Source organism: Spermophilus citellus (assembly GCF_964194105.1).
Source record: "Spermophilus citellus genome assembly, chromosome: 1".
Taxonomy (NCBI): Eukaryota; Metazoa; Chordata; class Mammalia; order Rodentia; family Sciuridae; genus Spermophilus; species Spermophilus citellus.
The window spans coordinates 32,889,099-32,904,908 of record NC_138182.1 but is presented as its reverse complement, the minus strand read 5'-3'; the positions used below and the strand labels follow the sequence as shown (position 1 = coordinate 32,904,908).

General features: G+C 39.6%; 1 pseudogene across 1 annotated transcript; it reads right to left on the bottom strand.

Annotated features, from left to right (window-relative positions):
* Positions 1-8,253: 8,253 nt before the first annotated feature.
* Positions 8,254-10,931, bottom strand: LOC308630406 (proteasome subunit alpha type-2-like; annotated as a pseudogene). The gene is made up of 2 exons: positions 10,829-10,931; positions 8,254-8,954 (listed from the first exon to the last, which is right to left on the bottom strand). The product of its transcript is annotated as a proteasome subunit alpha type-2-like (transcript).
* Between the last annotated feature and the right edge of the window lie 4,879 nt (positions 10,932-15,810).

Genomic DNA, 15,810 nt, shown 5'->3' with positions numbered 1-15,810 from the left:
TATATAGAAAAGACAAGTATCTCTATAGAATGAAGCAAATTATAAAATATTTAAACTTTCCTACTAGGAAAATTCTCTTCAATTTTCTGATAGTTCTTCAAGGGTTTCACTGAGATTGGGGACTAAAAGTACACCATATCCTGTGGTTTCCTCCAGCAACACACAATACCTGTCTAGAGGGGCAGAAAAGTTCCATTACATTTGGCCAAGTCACAGTTTGGCAGCTGATAGCCCCGGGGGAAACTGAGGTCCAGTAGAATGGTTGGAGAGATGCCCCTTTGCTTTTAGTCAGGGAAGGGAAAACAATGAAGGGAATGGGCACTTGAGGGACTTGAGGACCCAGAGGGGCAGTGGGTGAAAGTGAAAAGACTAAGAAGCTATGATCACAGATTATTTTTATATCGACCTTTCCAACTAGAGAATGAATCAGTTCCCGGTCAGAGTGAGACTGAGTTTGGATTGCTCATGCAAAATGGAAGCAAAAGTTTTAAAAGTCAAGGAGGTCAGAAGTTTGAGTTAATTGTTCACGGGATGTTAATACTGTCTACAATTATGACAGATCCTAGAAGTCAGGGCTCCTGTGAATTAAGTGGCAAAATCTTCAACAAATGAAGGCAATTGGACGGGAGGAATATAACAGGTAGGATGGGAGTGTGCGTATCACCCTAGATAGGAGGGGGTGTGCTTGAAAAAACTCCAGACAGAATTTCAATGTAGACACTAGTTTGTAATGCGATTGAGATTCAGTAATTCAGTAATGTGATTGAGAATCACCTTAAAGCAAATGGTGTACTCATACTGGAAGAACAGCTATATGCAGGAGCTTGCAAGAATATCATTACTCTGGGCCAGTTATTAGGAAAGAGCTGGTGTCCCTGATAATTATTCAGCAGAGTTGCAGAATGTCTTCAAGATGCATGCTAAAACCTTAGAAGCTTTGGGGATAGAAAGGTGTACAAGAGAAATCTCAAGATGGCCTGGAAGGAATGCATAAAGCAGTTTGTTTTAAAGTAAACATGGGGCTTTTAAGTAGTTCATGTTTATACATGATCACCACCAGGGGGCGAATTTCTTTTCAGTAGCAAAACTAGCTGCCAGCGGGAAAGAAAATTGCTCCTTTCTATAGCTGATCAAGAGAAAAATCCCTGATCTGCTTCAAAGAGTCGTCACAGAGTTAGTAAATATAGACACCCCCCCGCCCCCCGCCAAGGGAAGGTTTATATAGGTCTCTGCTATTAATTGCATTTCCCCTATTAAAATAGTACTGTAAATAATGGTTAGGTTTGCAGGATGGGGTCAAAAGCAAAAAAAAAAAAAAAAAAAAAAAAAAAAAAGAAAGAAAAAAGAAATTAAAATGTATTTTAATTAGTCCTTGATGGCGTTAGAAGAAAATAAATCTACTTATGTATATGTGTGTACAGACATGTGTGCCAATATGATTATAAAATCATTTTACAATTGATAATTTTAAATTTATTAGTTTTTGGAAAATGTTCCCAAGCACAGACTTTCAGGATTCAAGCCATTTATATCAGTAATTGCCTATTACATCAAAGCATTCGATAAATGCCAAATGAATAGAGGTATGTATTCACTCTTAAATACTTTCCTATTCTTAAACGTGAAATTACTTATTAAAGAAACAATAAAGATTTACCAATATAGTTTGAGGTAGCTTATTTCCCCCTTTATGAAGGAATAAATGTTCAGCTTTACTTTTGCAGGTTGATAAAAAGAGACCAGCCTCTCTCCCCAAGCACTTGATCTCCATTGTCTGGGAATAAATTATAAAAGTTCCAGGTAGGGTTAAAAGTGAGCTGTGCTGTGCTTATCAAACAGCTACAGGCTCTGCAAATGCCTTCTGTACTGTGAACAGAAAGCCATGCTTATTGTACCTCAATTTTTTCAGCTTAATTTACTTCCAAAGCTATCACAGGTAGAAAGACTGTCATTAGCATCATCTTCAAATAAGAAAGACAGACACTCTTAGCAAGGTCCTTTAATCGTTTTGTAGCAGTGCTCTAACATTAGTGCCACACATGACCAGTGTCCAAGGTCCTCTTTCCCCATGGAGACCCTGCACCTTACAGTTTCAAAATCAGTTTAATGCTACTACTCCTTACACTAATAAGCAGTTGGATTATAAGTCACTTGCTTCATTCCTTGTTAAGCAAATAGATGAAACATGGTTCCCATCCATCTGCTGGGACTGAATTTTGTCTCTTCAAAACTGCTGCAAAGTCCTAACCACCAATGCATTTGGAGATGAGGCATTTGAAAGATAATTAGGTTTGGATGAAGTAATGAGAGTGGGTTGTCATGATGGGACTCATCCCCTTATAAGAAAAGGAAAGAGGCACCTGGACTTTCTTTCTGCCTTGTGAGGACACAATAGCAAGCTGATCATCAGCAATGAGGCAAAGAGCCCTTGCCAGAATCCTAGCATACCAACAACACCTTAATCCTGGGCTTCCAGTCTCCATATCTGTGAGAAAACAGATCTCTCTTATTAAGCCATCCTGTGTATGGTATTTTATTATTGAAGCTTGAGCTGAATAAGGTACCATCATCTCACATTTAAGACCAAATTTCCCCTTCAGTATATCTTTAGTAGAAAGCATTTTAAGTACAAAACCTTATTCTTGTAGGGCTGCTAGGTTATGGTGAAGAATGTTAATTTGGGATCTAGAGCAGTGAGTATAAAATTGGAGGACTAAGAACCCTCAACTCATCAAGCAGATGCCCCAAATTGTGTAACTGTTGTGTAAAAGTAGATTTTTATAAAAGAGATATCAGAGCTTCATCAGATTCCTAGTTTGGTGACTCCCAAAACTCAACCACTAATTCAGAGCAACTGTTTCTCTTCTCTGACTTTTTTTCTCATTGATTTGACAGGTAATTGAGGGTATATTCTCTAGGATGAGAAAAACAGGGGTTGAAAACTTCATTTTTCTGGTGCCACTAAATAGCTGTGTAATTTCTTTATCACACAGTTTCCTCATGCTATGGTTTGGATACGTGAACCCCAAAGGTCCCCAAGGAGGTGCTAATGGGAGGTGGTGGAGGCTTTAGGAGGCAGGGCAGAGTGGAGGCTTGCCTTTAAAGAAGGGGATTGTGGGTCCTTGATCTCTTCCTCTTTTTCTTTTTGCTTCCTGGCTGTGAAGTGAGCCACTTTGCTCCATCACATGCTCCACACCCACCAGGCACAACCACTGTAGACCTACAAGCAATGGAGCCACCTCATCATGGACTGGAACCTCTAAAACTATGTGCCTAAACCAACCTTGTCTCTCTGTAAGTTATTCACTTAAAGTATTTTGTCATGGTGATGGAAAGCTGACTCCCATACCTCATCTGTTAAGTGGGACGATGACTAATTCCAACCCACAGGCAGGAGGAATGTTTAGTGAGATGTCACAGTGGTTCTGAAATTTGAACACCAGTGGAATTCCCTGAAACAGAGATTATCAGCTCCCCCTCCCCATGCTTCTGATTCAGCAGATGGAGGACAGAGCCAGATGGTTGCACGTCTAACAAGTTCAGGGTGATGCTGATGCTCCTGGTCTGAGGATCGCACTTTGAAAATTACAGCTTCCCTTCTGAAATACTCATAGACACTTGGCCCTGGTGGTTCCTTTGCCTGTCTTTGCTCAGCACCTGGTCTACTCTGGTAAATCCTCCCATTGCTCTGTTGGGCAACACTTCATTTCAGCACCCAGAACCTAAAGTTCCAGTCCATACCTTCAAAGTCGGCATCTCTGAAATCTCATGTATTGAAAACTTGGTGGCCAAAGATGTAATGGTGGATGGAGCTTTTGGGAGGTGACTGGATCATGAGGGCTCTGGTCATCGATGGATTAATTCATTGGTAGCTGAATGTACTACTGGGAGGTGGTGGAAGCTGTAGGTATTTGGGGCATGGTTTGAGGAAGTAGGTCTGTTGCGACACACAACTAAGCCTAAACCAATCAGGGTCAAGTAAATTTGGAAACTAAATAAAGACACAAATAGGGTCAAGTAAATTTGGAAACTAAATAAAGACACAGACACAGAAAGTACCTTTTCTTTTGGGTACAGTGACTGCTCCTCAGCCGCAGCTCCCACAATGGAAGCAAGGCAGGCAAGAGAAGAGAAGGAGAATGCCTTGAACCTGGGTTTTATTGGGGAGAAGCCATTCAAATGAGGCGAGGAGTCAGGTTTTAGGGGGTTGAATCTACCTTTGTGATGTCCTGCTGTCAGCAGGTTGACTGACATCTTGGAAGGCCATGTGCTGTGTGGGGATCAAAGGCAGAGCAAGGGAAAGGGACACATACGGGCACAGCCCAGATAGAGCAGCATCGTCAGTCCAGTCTGCTTTGTGTGCTCAAGTTGCTCACAGCTCACACACACAGCCCATGTCTGGCTCGCCACACAGGTCACTGAAGGCATGCTTTTGGAGACTATATCTTGTCCTTCCAATACTTTGGTTCCTCCCATAAGCTCTGCCACACCCTTCTGTCATTATGTTCTGCTTCATTTAAGGACCAAAGTAATGGAGCCAGTCAACTCTGAACTGAAATTATGAACCAAAATGAAGTTTTCTTCCTTTAAGTTGTTTATCTCAAGTATTGGTCACAGTGATGACAAGTTGACACACTCAATGTATCATCATATGATAGGGTATTATTATACCAACAAGTAATTGATATAAAAATTATTTTTTTTAGATTTTCTTTTTTAGTTGTCAATGGACCTTTACTTAGTTATTTATATGTGGTCCTGAGAATTGAACCCAGTGCCTCATACATGCTAGGCCAGTGCTCTACCACTGAGCCACAACCCCAGGCCTGATATAAAAATTATTAATGAAATGTTTTGATTATTTTTTCAACTATGTCTTAGAAAATGGTGTGTATTTTACATTTGTAGCACATTTCAATTCAGTTGGCCAGGGGCAAGTAACTATGATAGATGATACAGTTTTAAAGTACTTACAAGTGAGAGAAAATCACAGTGTGTTCTCAGAGTGAAAAGCTCCCTAGAGAGAATTGGTTCTTTGTGCTACAGACACTTCTGTCACAAGGGTAACATAACCTCTCAAAAGGCCAGTGATCCTTCAGTGAGGAAAATTGAAGGTCTGAGTCTGACTACTTTAATAGAAAGTCGTACCTTTCACCAGGCAAAGGAAACATCCTTAGACATTTTAATGGTTTGGATATGAGGTGTCTCTCCATAGCTCATGTGTGAGACAACGCAAGAATTTTGGGAGGTAAAATGATTAGGTTATGAGAGCTTTAACCTAATCAGTGGATTGATCCACTGGTATGGATTAACTGAGCATAAGTGTAGGTAGACAGGATGTGGCTGGGGAAAGTAGGTGACTGGGGTTTGGGAGTTTATATGTTGCCCTTGACAGCTCAATCTCGCTCTCTGCTTCCTGGATGCCACAAGTGGAGCAGTTTTACTCTGCCATTCCCCTCCACCAAGATGTTCTGCCTTACCTTGGGCCCAGCCTGTGGAGTCAGCAGAACATGGACTGAACCTCTGAAACTGTGAGCCAAAATAAATTTTTCCTCCCCTAAGTTGTCCTTATCAGGTCTTTTGGTCACAGTGACACAAAAGTTAAAACATATATATATATATATATATATATATATATATATGCCCCAATATAGTCATATTTTCAAAATGAGGCTTTTATTTTTTGAAATTGAACTTGTAACATATCCATTAATTCTGATATTCCAGTCAAGCCTACGAGTGACGAATTAGCCACTTTTAATTCTTCCCAGGAGAGAGTCTGGGAGACCACTTTAAATAGAAATCTCAAGGCAAATTGCCACATAAGTAAGTTAGAGTCGCCATCTTCCAATTCAACTTCCCCCAGATGGAGACTTCCACTGCTCAGACTCAGGAAGTGCCTGGAATGAGAACGTCCACCCACCCCAGACAACTTCCATAGCGATATGGTTTAGTACTCTGTTAATGAAAATGCTTAATCTAAATTCATGTTTTTTGTTCAGACCACACTGAAGCTTCTTTTAGCCAATTATTATAATTTCTACTCAAGTAGTCCTTAACTCATGGTACATTATCTTTGTAAACATCTCAAGTTGAAAATCACTTAAAATTTGCCTCTGCAGCACAGTGTTTTAGATTCATGACAGAATAGTTATAGTAAATTTTTAAGTCTCACTGAAATTCATTTTGAAAATGTGATTATACTTTATAGATGGAATGTCATATGTTTTGATTTGTTAAGGAATCGCCATAGTTGTGCCATTCATTGAGAATAGGTTATGATTTGAGAAGCGCCTCAGACTTTTTCTAAATGAATCTTTGATCTCATCTAGGCATTTTCAGGCACATGGTTTATCAGGGAAGGATAATGTTAAGTTGAACCTTATGAACCTACTGTTTTTGTCAGCCAAACATGGTTGAATATTGGCAATTTCAGGTATGTAATCATAACTGGAGGAGGTAGTGTTTTCCTTTTCTATTCATTTTCCATGCCATTTAAAATTGAGAGGTAAGGAATAAAGGTAAAAATTATGAATTTCAAATATGTAGTGTTTGCAGCACAAAAGAAATAGAGCAGAATGCTTTAGAGCAGTGGTTTAATCTTTGCTGCCATTAAAATCACCTCAGTGGCAAACATACCCCAATGAGTCAGGTCCCATGGAATAAGGAAAAGATGATAAGATGTCACTACTTTGATTAGGTTAGATTTTACAGAAAAGTGAGATGACTCACACCTATGTCACATTATGTTGTATAAGCCTCCATCTTAGCAGACTACAACAGAGATTCTATTCTCCCTGCTGACCTTGAGGAAGCAAGCTGCCATATTTTGAGAGCACTTGTAGGAAGCGCATGAAAAGGAGCTGGGCAGCTTCCAGGAGTTCAAGTGGTGTCTGGCCAACAAGGACATGGAGACCTGAAGGAGCTTAGATGAAAATCTTTTCCTGTTGAGTGGTCTCTGATGAGAACATAGCCCCAGCTGACACCTCAATGGCATTCTTGTGAAAGGATCCTGTTATGCTGTGCCTAGATTGCTGATCCACAAATACTATTAGAAAATAAATAGGTGGTATTTGTTTGTTTGTTTTGTTCTTTTTTTTTTTTTTTTTTTTTTTTTTCAGTGCTGGGAGTTGATCCCGGGACCATATACATGCTAGGCAAGTGCTATACTACTGATCTTTGTCAGGATGTTATAGAATCTTTAAGAGGTAGGAAATAGTGGGAGGCCTTTGGAGGCCTTTGGTCGTTGGAGGTGTGCTCCCTAAGGTACCCTAGCCCTCTCCTCAATCTTTTTGCTTTGGCTCATGATGAAGTGAGTGGTTTTTGCTCTGTCACATGCTCCTGCCATGATGTGCTGCCTTTCCACAGGTCCAAATCAAAAGGACCAACCAATTTTTGACATTGTGAGCACAAACGAACCTTTCTTTTCATATGTTATTATCTTAGGTATTTTATTGGAATGATGTAAAGCTGACTAGCACACTTGGCATTCTTGGGCAAGTGACTGATGGTGACCTTTCTTTGCCTCTGTTTCCTAACCTGTAAATGGAGAAAGTAATGTTACTTTCTGAAGCATATGGGTATGAAATGAGATCACATCTTTTAAATGTTCATCAGTTCCTGGGGCAGGAAACCCTCAGTAAAAATGTAACTTTCCACTGTAACTCCTACCTGGTAAGAATGGCCCTTGTCAAATAATTCAATAGTATCCTCTTTTAGTCTTCTTGGGTTTCCAAAACAGAATATCACAATCTAGCTCTGGAAGCTGGAACTTTAAGATCTGGGTGCTGGCAGGGTGGTCTTCTGGGGAGACTATTCTTTCTGGTTTGCATTTGATGCCTTTTTGCTATGTCCTTACATGGCCTTCACTCTGTGACCTTTCTGTCTCTTCCTCCTCTGGTAAGAACAACAGTTCCATTGGATGAGGGCCCTACCTTTATGTCCTCCTTCAACATCAATCACCTCCATGAAGATCTATCTCCAAATATAGTCACATTGGGATTAGGGCTTCCAAATGTGAGTTTTGAGAGGGACCCTCGAACTATATGCTAATTTTTAGGATGGTAAAGAATGAATCATTGTTGACTTTTTTTAAATTTAAGTGTTTATTATGATTTGTAAGTGTCATTTTAAAAAACATCAGTCCATTAAACCATGCAGAAATAAGTATGCACAGTCTGCAAATTAAAACATTCTTTAAATATGTTTAAGTAGATAGATTATCTGAAATTCTGGATTGCTCAATCACTTCATTATTACGCTATAGCAGCCAAGTAATCCTTAACTTCAGTTGGAGCAAGCTGCCTAAGTCCAGCTTCATTGCAGATTCCAACTTCAATGTTATCTTCTGTCATTTGCCCTTCAAAACTTTCCTTTAGGGTTAAGAAGTCTGTATGAATGGCGTCTTCAAGTTCCAAATCTTCATGGTATCTTTTCTCAAGGAATGTTTTTCCAATCACATAGTTTTTTTCCCACAGCTATGGCCTTCCAGGCAAAGTCTGATGGATCTGACTGAAATAAATATGGTCATCCCTCCTTCCATCCACAAATAAGAAACTCCAAATGGATGACCACTACCTGCCTGGGTGTATTCTTGCATCATAGAAGCTACCCTCTGTACCTGCTGAGCAATGGGAATGGGTTCTTGGTAAACAAGATAATATTGCTGAGTAAGTTTTTGAGCTCTGTGCATAAGCATTCTATAATCTGGCATGTAATCCATGACACTAGATCAAACCTATATGTTTGGTAATTGGTTCCACTTTGTGTACACTTTGCTCATCATACAGAGTGGGTTTCGGTTTCTTCTCAGTTGCTAATACCACACCATTTGCAGCTTTAATTCCCACTGAAGGGGATCCTCCAGCTACAGCAGCCAAAACATATTCAAAACTGGACAAGTTTACCAGATGGGCTGAATGTAGTCAGCAAAAAGCTGTATTTGCGCTTGTCATCTTACTCGGAGAGCCCAATTGTTGACTTTTTTAGATGTGAATATTCTAACAGCATCACATGCTCATAAATATAACTTGCTTCCCTTCAAGTTTGACCTTCAAAGCATAAACATAAAGAGGGTCATTTTTGCAAAATGTCTTCAGCTTTTGCTCAGGACTCTCCAAGTACTTGAATGTGAATGTTTTCTATGGATTTGTCTCTTGTGTCCATCGTCTTGTCAATTTTCATTGGTTATGTACTTTCTACACCTGTCAATTATGTTGTTGTGATTCTAGCAAAGTTCTCAACATTTTCTAATGGACTTCAAGAAGGTATGCACTTTTGTAGGTTAAAAATTTTAGTTTGAGATTAATTTGCATTGAATTTTCAGAAATTTGTAATATTTTAAAATCTGCAAGAGGCTAATCTACAAAGAAAGGCATATGTTTTAATATAATTTACTAAAGACCATTTGAGTGTGACTATAGTGACTAGTATAGATAGTACTAGTATAGGTAAAGGAATTTTGGGTTTGGACTGTGGTTCCATCCCCGAAGTATCTCTTTATATTTATGTTAATGTAAAAAATTTGAAAAAATTCCAAAATCCTAGACCCTTATGGTTCAAAGCATTTTGGAGAAGTGGTAGCTTAATGATTATTTCCATAGCATGAAAGATCAGATTTAGTTGGTCTTAGTGGGGCTGCCACTAAGCCTAAATAACTTAAATTTGAGGAAATGGTAGAAGTGAGCACTTCTAAGTGGGTCTGAGCTCTTGGCAAAAGATGTGATTTCTCCAAAGTGGGATGAAGCAGCATTTTATGGAGTTTGGAAAGGAGAATTACTCTTCAAGAGGGCATTGGTCTGAGATTCAAGAGCATGTTTAGGAGTCAGTGTGCCTATATAGGGAACCATCAAAGGTTTTGTCTTAGGCAATGGGAATGTCAAATTTCATGGATGTTAATAATTTCTTTCTCATATATTATCAATTCACCAGCTCTTAAAATAAAATTTGCTGCCTGTTTTACATTTGGGGAACTGTAGTGGTGTGAAGAATAGACAACTCTGCAGGACAGTAAGAGATGCAGAAGAGAAATCAACAAGTAGAAGCTAAATCCACTGAGTCTGGGGAGATAGGGAGGGGGCTGGATGGCACACATCAATTTCATTTGAAGGGCCAGGTCCTCAGCTGAACACTGAGCTAAATGTCTATTTTTCCATTAGCAGAGTCACTGATTGACTATATTGATGAAAATAAAGATATTCTGGAATATTCCTCTACAGAGCTGTTAGAATCTGAAAGACATTTTACCAAAAGCAGCAGATGTGGTCCTGAAAAGTTTTGTGTAAAGTAAAAATTTGTAAACCAAATCACAGATGTCAGTTTTCATGCCTCAGGATTGAAGTACTATTTTATCTTAGCTTTTAAATGATCTTTGGTTAGCAGTGGCTAAAACTTATTCTCTCTGCTCTTTAATTATTATTAGTCTATTATTATTATTATTATTATTATTATTATTATTATTATTATTATCTTCTTCTTAGTAAATTCATTTTAGTTAAGTGGTAACCAAACTATTTTAGTTATAAACAAAAATTTTAACTTATCCAAAGTGATTTGTTTTAAAATGAGCAAAGTCAAAAGATATTCATTATGGGAATAAAACCCTTTATTTCATCTGTTTTGTAGTTCGAATGCTAAAAACTCAGGTTTGTATACATAACCCTACTTGGCTCAAAAACCTTTAATGGGATCTAGAGATAAATGTTATGCTCTTTGCCTAAATTAGACCAATTTCTTAATCCTACTAGTTCCCTTCAGATCCTCACTTTCAACCACACCATTGTCCTTATGTCTCCTCAATTTGCCATGCACATTATCCAATTCCTCCCACCAGGGATATTTTCTTCCCCCATGACATCTGGAACAAATCCTGTTCTTCCTTCTAGGTCCACCTTCATCTCAGCTCTTCTCCTCAGGGCATTGATAGCAACCATTCCAAATCCAGGTTGATGTTTCCCTCCTTTAATCTCACAAGGCAGCTGCTGTCTGACCCTCAGCCACCTTGAAGTGTTTTTTAGCATTTGTATTTTAAGTTATTCACTCCACAAAGATTTATTGAACCACGTTGCATACCAGACACTATGTTAGTGCCGGGGTATGAGGTAAATAATTTTCCCTCTTCCGATTTGTAGTCTAGTTGGGGAGATGATCACTACATCACTAACATCAGTGCCCACCCCCTAAATTTCCAATAATTATCTGCATAATAATAGTTTGGGTGGATACAATGAAGGAATGCACAGGGGGCTAGAAGGAAGTGTAATGAGGAATTTGGTGTTAGACAGGAAATGCCTTCTTCACCCCCAGGTCCTGATAGAGTGATGTTGAAGCTGAGAATCAGATAGGTTTGAATTTGCCAAAAAACATGACTGAGGAAGCTATTACCATAGTTTGAATTTGGAAAGTCTCCCAAAGGCCCATATGTTAAAGCTTTAGTCCCCTATGTGGCTCTGTTGGGAGGTGATGAAACCTATGAGAAGTGGGATCTATGGGAAGAAGTTAGGTAATCAGGAGAGTGTTCTTAAAGGGGATATGGAGACCCCAGACTCTTCTTCTTCTCTTTTTTTCTCCCTGGCCACTAGGTGAGCAGCTTTTCTCCATCATGCATTCCGCACCATGATATGTTGTCTTGTCTTAGGTCCAAAGACAGCAGGACTTGTGACAACCTTTCTACACTCATCACTCCCTCTTTTGACCAGTAGTAGTTACTACCTTATTGTAATGATATTGAAATACTATCTGCAGTATATAAATAGATTTTATTTAAGTGTTTTCAGAGAAGTAAAATATTAAAAATGGTTTCCAAATAAGTTATGATTTCTTAATTCACTGAACTTTGGCAATGGCATTGTTTTAAGAGGGAATGGGGGAAAATATATCAGGGATTGCTTTCAGAGATGTACCAGATAGTGATGATGATAACTATTGGAAAAGAATCTATGTTTATTTGTAATTATATTTAAGCCCATTCATAGGCATATGTCGCATTCAAGACAAAAAACAATCATGAAGTACCAAAGTTTGCAGAGAAAAATAAACTGTGCCTAGCTGTACAATCAGAATTCTTAGTCACCAATATTTTACTGGACTTCTTTGACATCTTTCTTAAATCTTTTGATAACTGCTATGGGTTGTTCAGTAGGAATCTTCCACTGAAGCAATGCAAAGCAATGCATCAGTTTCTCATGTCAATGTCAATGCAGTTGGCACAGGGAGGAGCTTTTTGATTTCTGTCTGCCTTTTCAGAAGAAGTTTCCAATCCCTGTTGAAAATTTAAAATCAGTCTCTTCAGTGGTTTTGCTCATGGAGAAGGAAGCCTCTAATGGATCCAGGCAAGAACTCCCAACTACAGGCTCCCAAGGCCCGTGGGTTCTGAAGAGCTCAAGAGAATATCAGGAATTATAAGCACAGGAGAGTCCCTGTCAGTCATCTGTGATTCCTTTCCCTTCTTCAATCCATACCTCCAATGCATCAAGTCCTGTTGTTTCTAACTCCAAAACCCATCTCTCATCTATCCAGTGTTTCCACCAAATTTTAGACAACCATCATCTCTTGCCTCACCTGTTTTAATAGCTTGGCTCTTCTGGTCATTCTTGTCCACTGTCTTGATTTAGATATGAGGTATTCCCCCAAAAGCCTATGTGGGAGACAATGCAAGAAAGTTTAGAGGTGAAATGATTGGGTTATGAGAGCCTTAACCTAATTAGTGCATTAATCCTTTGATAGGGATTAACTGGGTGGCAACTGTAGGCAGGTAGGGTGTGGCTGGGGGCATGTCTTTGAGGTTTATATTTTTTCCTGGTGAGCACAGGTCTCTATGCTACCTTATTGTCATGTCCTGAGCTGCTTTTTTTTTTTTTTTTAATGCTATGCTGTTCTGCCATGATGTTCTGCCTCACCATGGGCCCAGAGATATGGAGTCAATGGACCATGGTCTGAACCTCTGAAATCATGAGCCAAAATAAACTTTTCCTTCTCTACATTGTTTTTGTCAGGTATTTTGGACACAGTGATGCAAAAGGTGACTAAAACATCCACCTACAATCCTTTTCCCGAAGCTGCTAGCCTAATCTCTTATTCAACTCTTTTGATAATTTTTCATTTTGCTTTGAATAAACTCCAAGGCTTACGTTCTAATACAATTTACTATTGACATGTTCTGTCTCCCTGCTTTTCTCGCTAACATATTTAAGCCCTCTCTCCCAGCAAGCTCCAGCCTCTCTGTTTCTGTTTGTCAAATGTGCTAAATTCTGATAGGAATTAACTGGGTGGTAACTGTAGGCAGGTAGGGTGAGGGCAGTGACATATCTATTTTGATTCCCTTTGTATTTCTATCACGTAGGACAGGTCCTCACATGGTAGGCTTCCCATTACTATTTGTCAAATGACAGGGTGAAGGAGTGAGTGGTCCACAGTTCCTTACTGCTGTAGGATTTCCACATATACACAGAGTTTCAGATGCCTCTGAGGAACTTGGCAAGGACCTTTCTGCCAGAAAGGATCTATTCTATCACATCTGTATTGGTTCTTTGTCCCTGTGAAGAACTGGAAATTTTTCTGACCCAGAATTACTTGTTGGAGATACTGCCTCTGGAAGGCCACTGTTACAAAATAAGCTCCCAAAATCATGGTATTATGAGAGTTCTTATTGCTTCCTCTGTTTATCTTCTAGTGAAGATTAAGGGAAGATTAGCTCCTCCCCTTGGAAAGCTTGGCAAGAACATACCTGCAGGACAGGTAAGATCCATGAGAGGCTGGTAAAAGGATCGGACTCAGGAGCCAAGGAGAGTTTGGTGAGGATCAGCATACTGAAAAGGCACACAAACTTCTCCAGATTCATATTTTGACCTTGGGATGATCTCATTCATCGGCCCACTCATTTGTGATTTGAAGGTGACTAGGAATATCACTGTGGCAACTTAAAATGGCCATGGCTTCATCTGCCTTTACAGAGATCCCAAGATCAGGAAGCCCTGAAGTTATTTCTTATGGGAAGATGAAGAACCACCACTTATATAGCCTTAGCCAACTGTCAATGTCTGGCCGTGTTAAAAATGATGATACACAGAGAATTTTAACTTAAGTTTGTTGCTTTCCTGCTTTGGACTGGAAAATGAGGCTTCAAAAGCAGGAATCCTCATTAATTATCTTTTGGCTTTTAAATATTCATTACCCTCGGCCACTTTTATCAGTGCTAACCTCTTCCATTCCTAAATACATGTCCTTTTCTATTGACTTTTGTCTCAGGAAGCTAAAGGAAAAAAAAAGTGATCTTATAATAACTAAACTAAAAGAGCTAGAATGGAGACAGGATTATGGTAGGGGGTTTATGAAGGGAAAATTATAGTGAAGATTGGACATGATGAATTTTCACACTGCTAACTAAGTGAAGTTATTTCAATCTTGATTAGACTATGTTTATTTGAAGATATTAATTTTGTTGGTGTCCAAGGTAAGCATGAATGAAGAGTTAGAAATCAAGGGCTTCAATCTTTGGCACTTTGATTGGGGGCATTTCACTGGACGCCTTGACTTTGAGGTTTCCCACCAGTGAAGCTTACTGTAATAAGTTTTAACTTTTTTAATGGGCCCTAGGCCCTCACATTTCAGGTGCACAGGATATTAGACATTTCTGCCCCATGTCACACATTCTATAATCCCTTTAATGAGCCTCACTCTTGTGTTTTTGTTTGTTTTTTCGGGGGTGGGGGCTGGAAATTGAACCCAGGGCCTTGCATATTAGGCAAGACTTATACCACTGAGCTCTTTTAATTTTAACTTTTGAGGCAGGATCTCAAAAGTTGCTGAGGCTGGCATCAAACTTGGGGTTCTCCTGCCTCCACCTCCCAAGTAGCTGGGATTACAGGTATGCACACCATGCCTGGCCAAGTTTCCCTTTTGTTCAGCAGAGACCAGATGATAGTTGCAGGACAGGAGTACCTGCAAGGAAACCCCTGGTGTGTAGGAATCATGGGAGTTTCCACTCTCTAATTTATATCATGGGGCCCTGCTGAAAACTGAAGAACTGGCTTCCCTTGTCTCATCCCATGGGCTGCCATTGGCTGTTTCCCATCTCTATGAAAATTTATCCATCTGGCATTTTGTTCTGCCTTCCTAGGCTTGGAACAGCTGGAACCTTTCCTGGGCCATGAGTTCCCCTAGGACCTGAGCAGTAGTTATGGAAGTGGAGTGGTAGTAAACCACCTGAACCTGGCTATCCAGGTCTGCAGAGGTCCGGCCATACTTAAACTGTGGAAGAGGTCTAACAGGGAGCATGTGTTTTATCTCAAAAGCACCCGCAGAAGCTGTAAAAGTTCTCCTAAAGAAACTTGGAGAAATGTTGACCTTGTTCTGACTGTCATGCTACCCTGAGTGCACAGATGGTGATGAATGTGGTATGGTACCTTTAAGGAATGTGTCCAGGCAGGACCCTGAACAAGGAGTGTTCATGACAATTTCCTGAACAGCCAAGGCTCACCTGCCCCACTCAGTGCTTTGTTTCTGGGTGCTTAAAGTGACGGTCTTCACTGCCCATCAGAGCCCTTGCCTTGCTCTGTCACCTAGGCCCTATACTATATCTTCTGCATTTCAAACTTTGTTTCCTTCCTGAATATAATTTTGTCTTTTTTCTTGACTCTGCTTTCACAGATAACTCTCAGGATCATAATGTAAAATTCTACCTAGATTGTTTAATATTATCAGTTCCCTTTTGGTAAATTATCCTCAAGTCAGTTTCCTTTTTTTTTTTTTTTTGTACCTGGGATTGAACTCAGGGGCCCTTGACCACTGAGCACATCCCAGCCCTATTTTGTA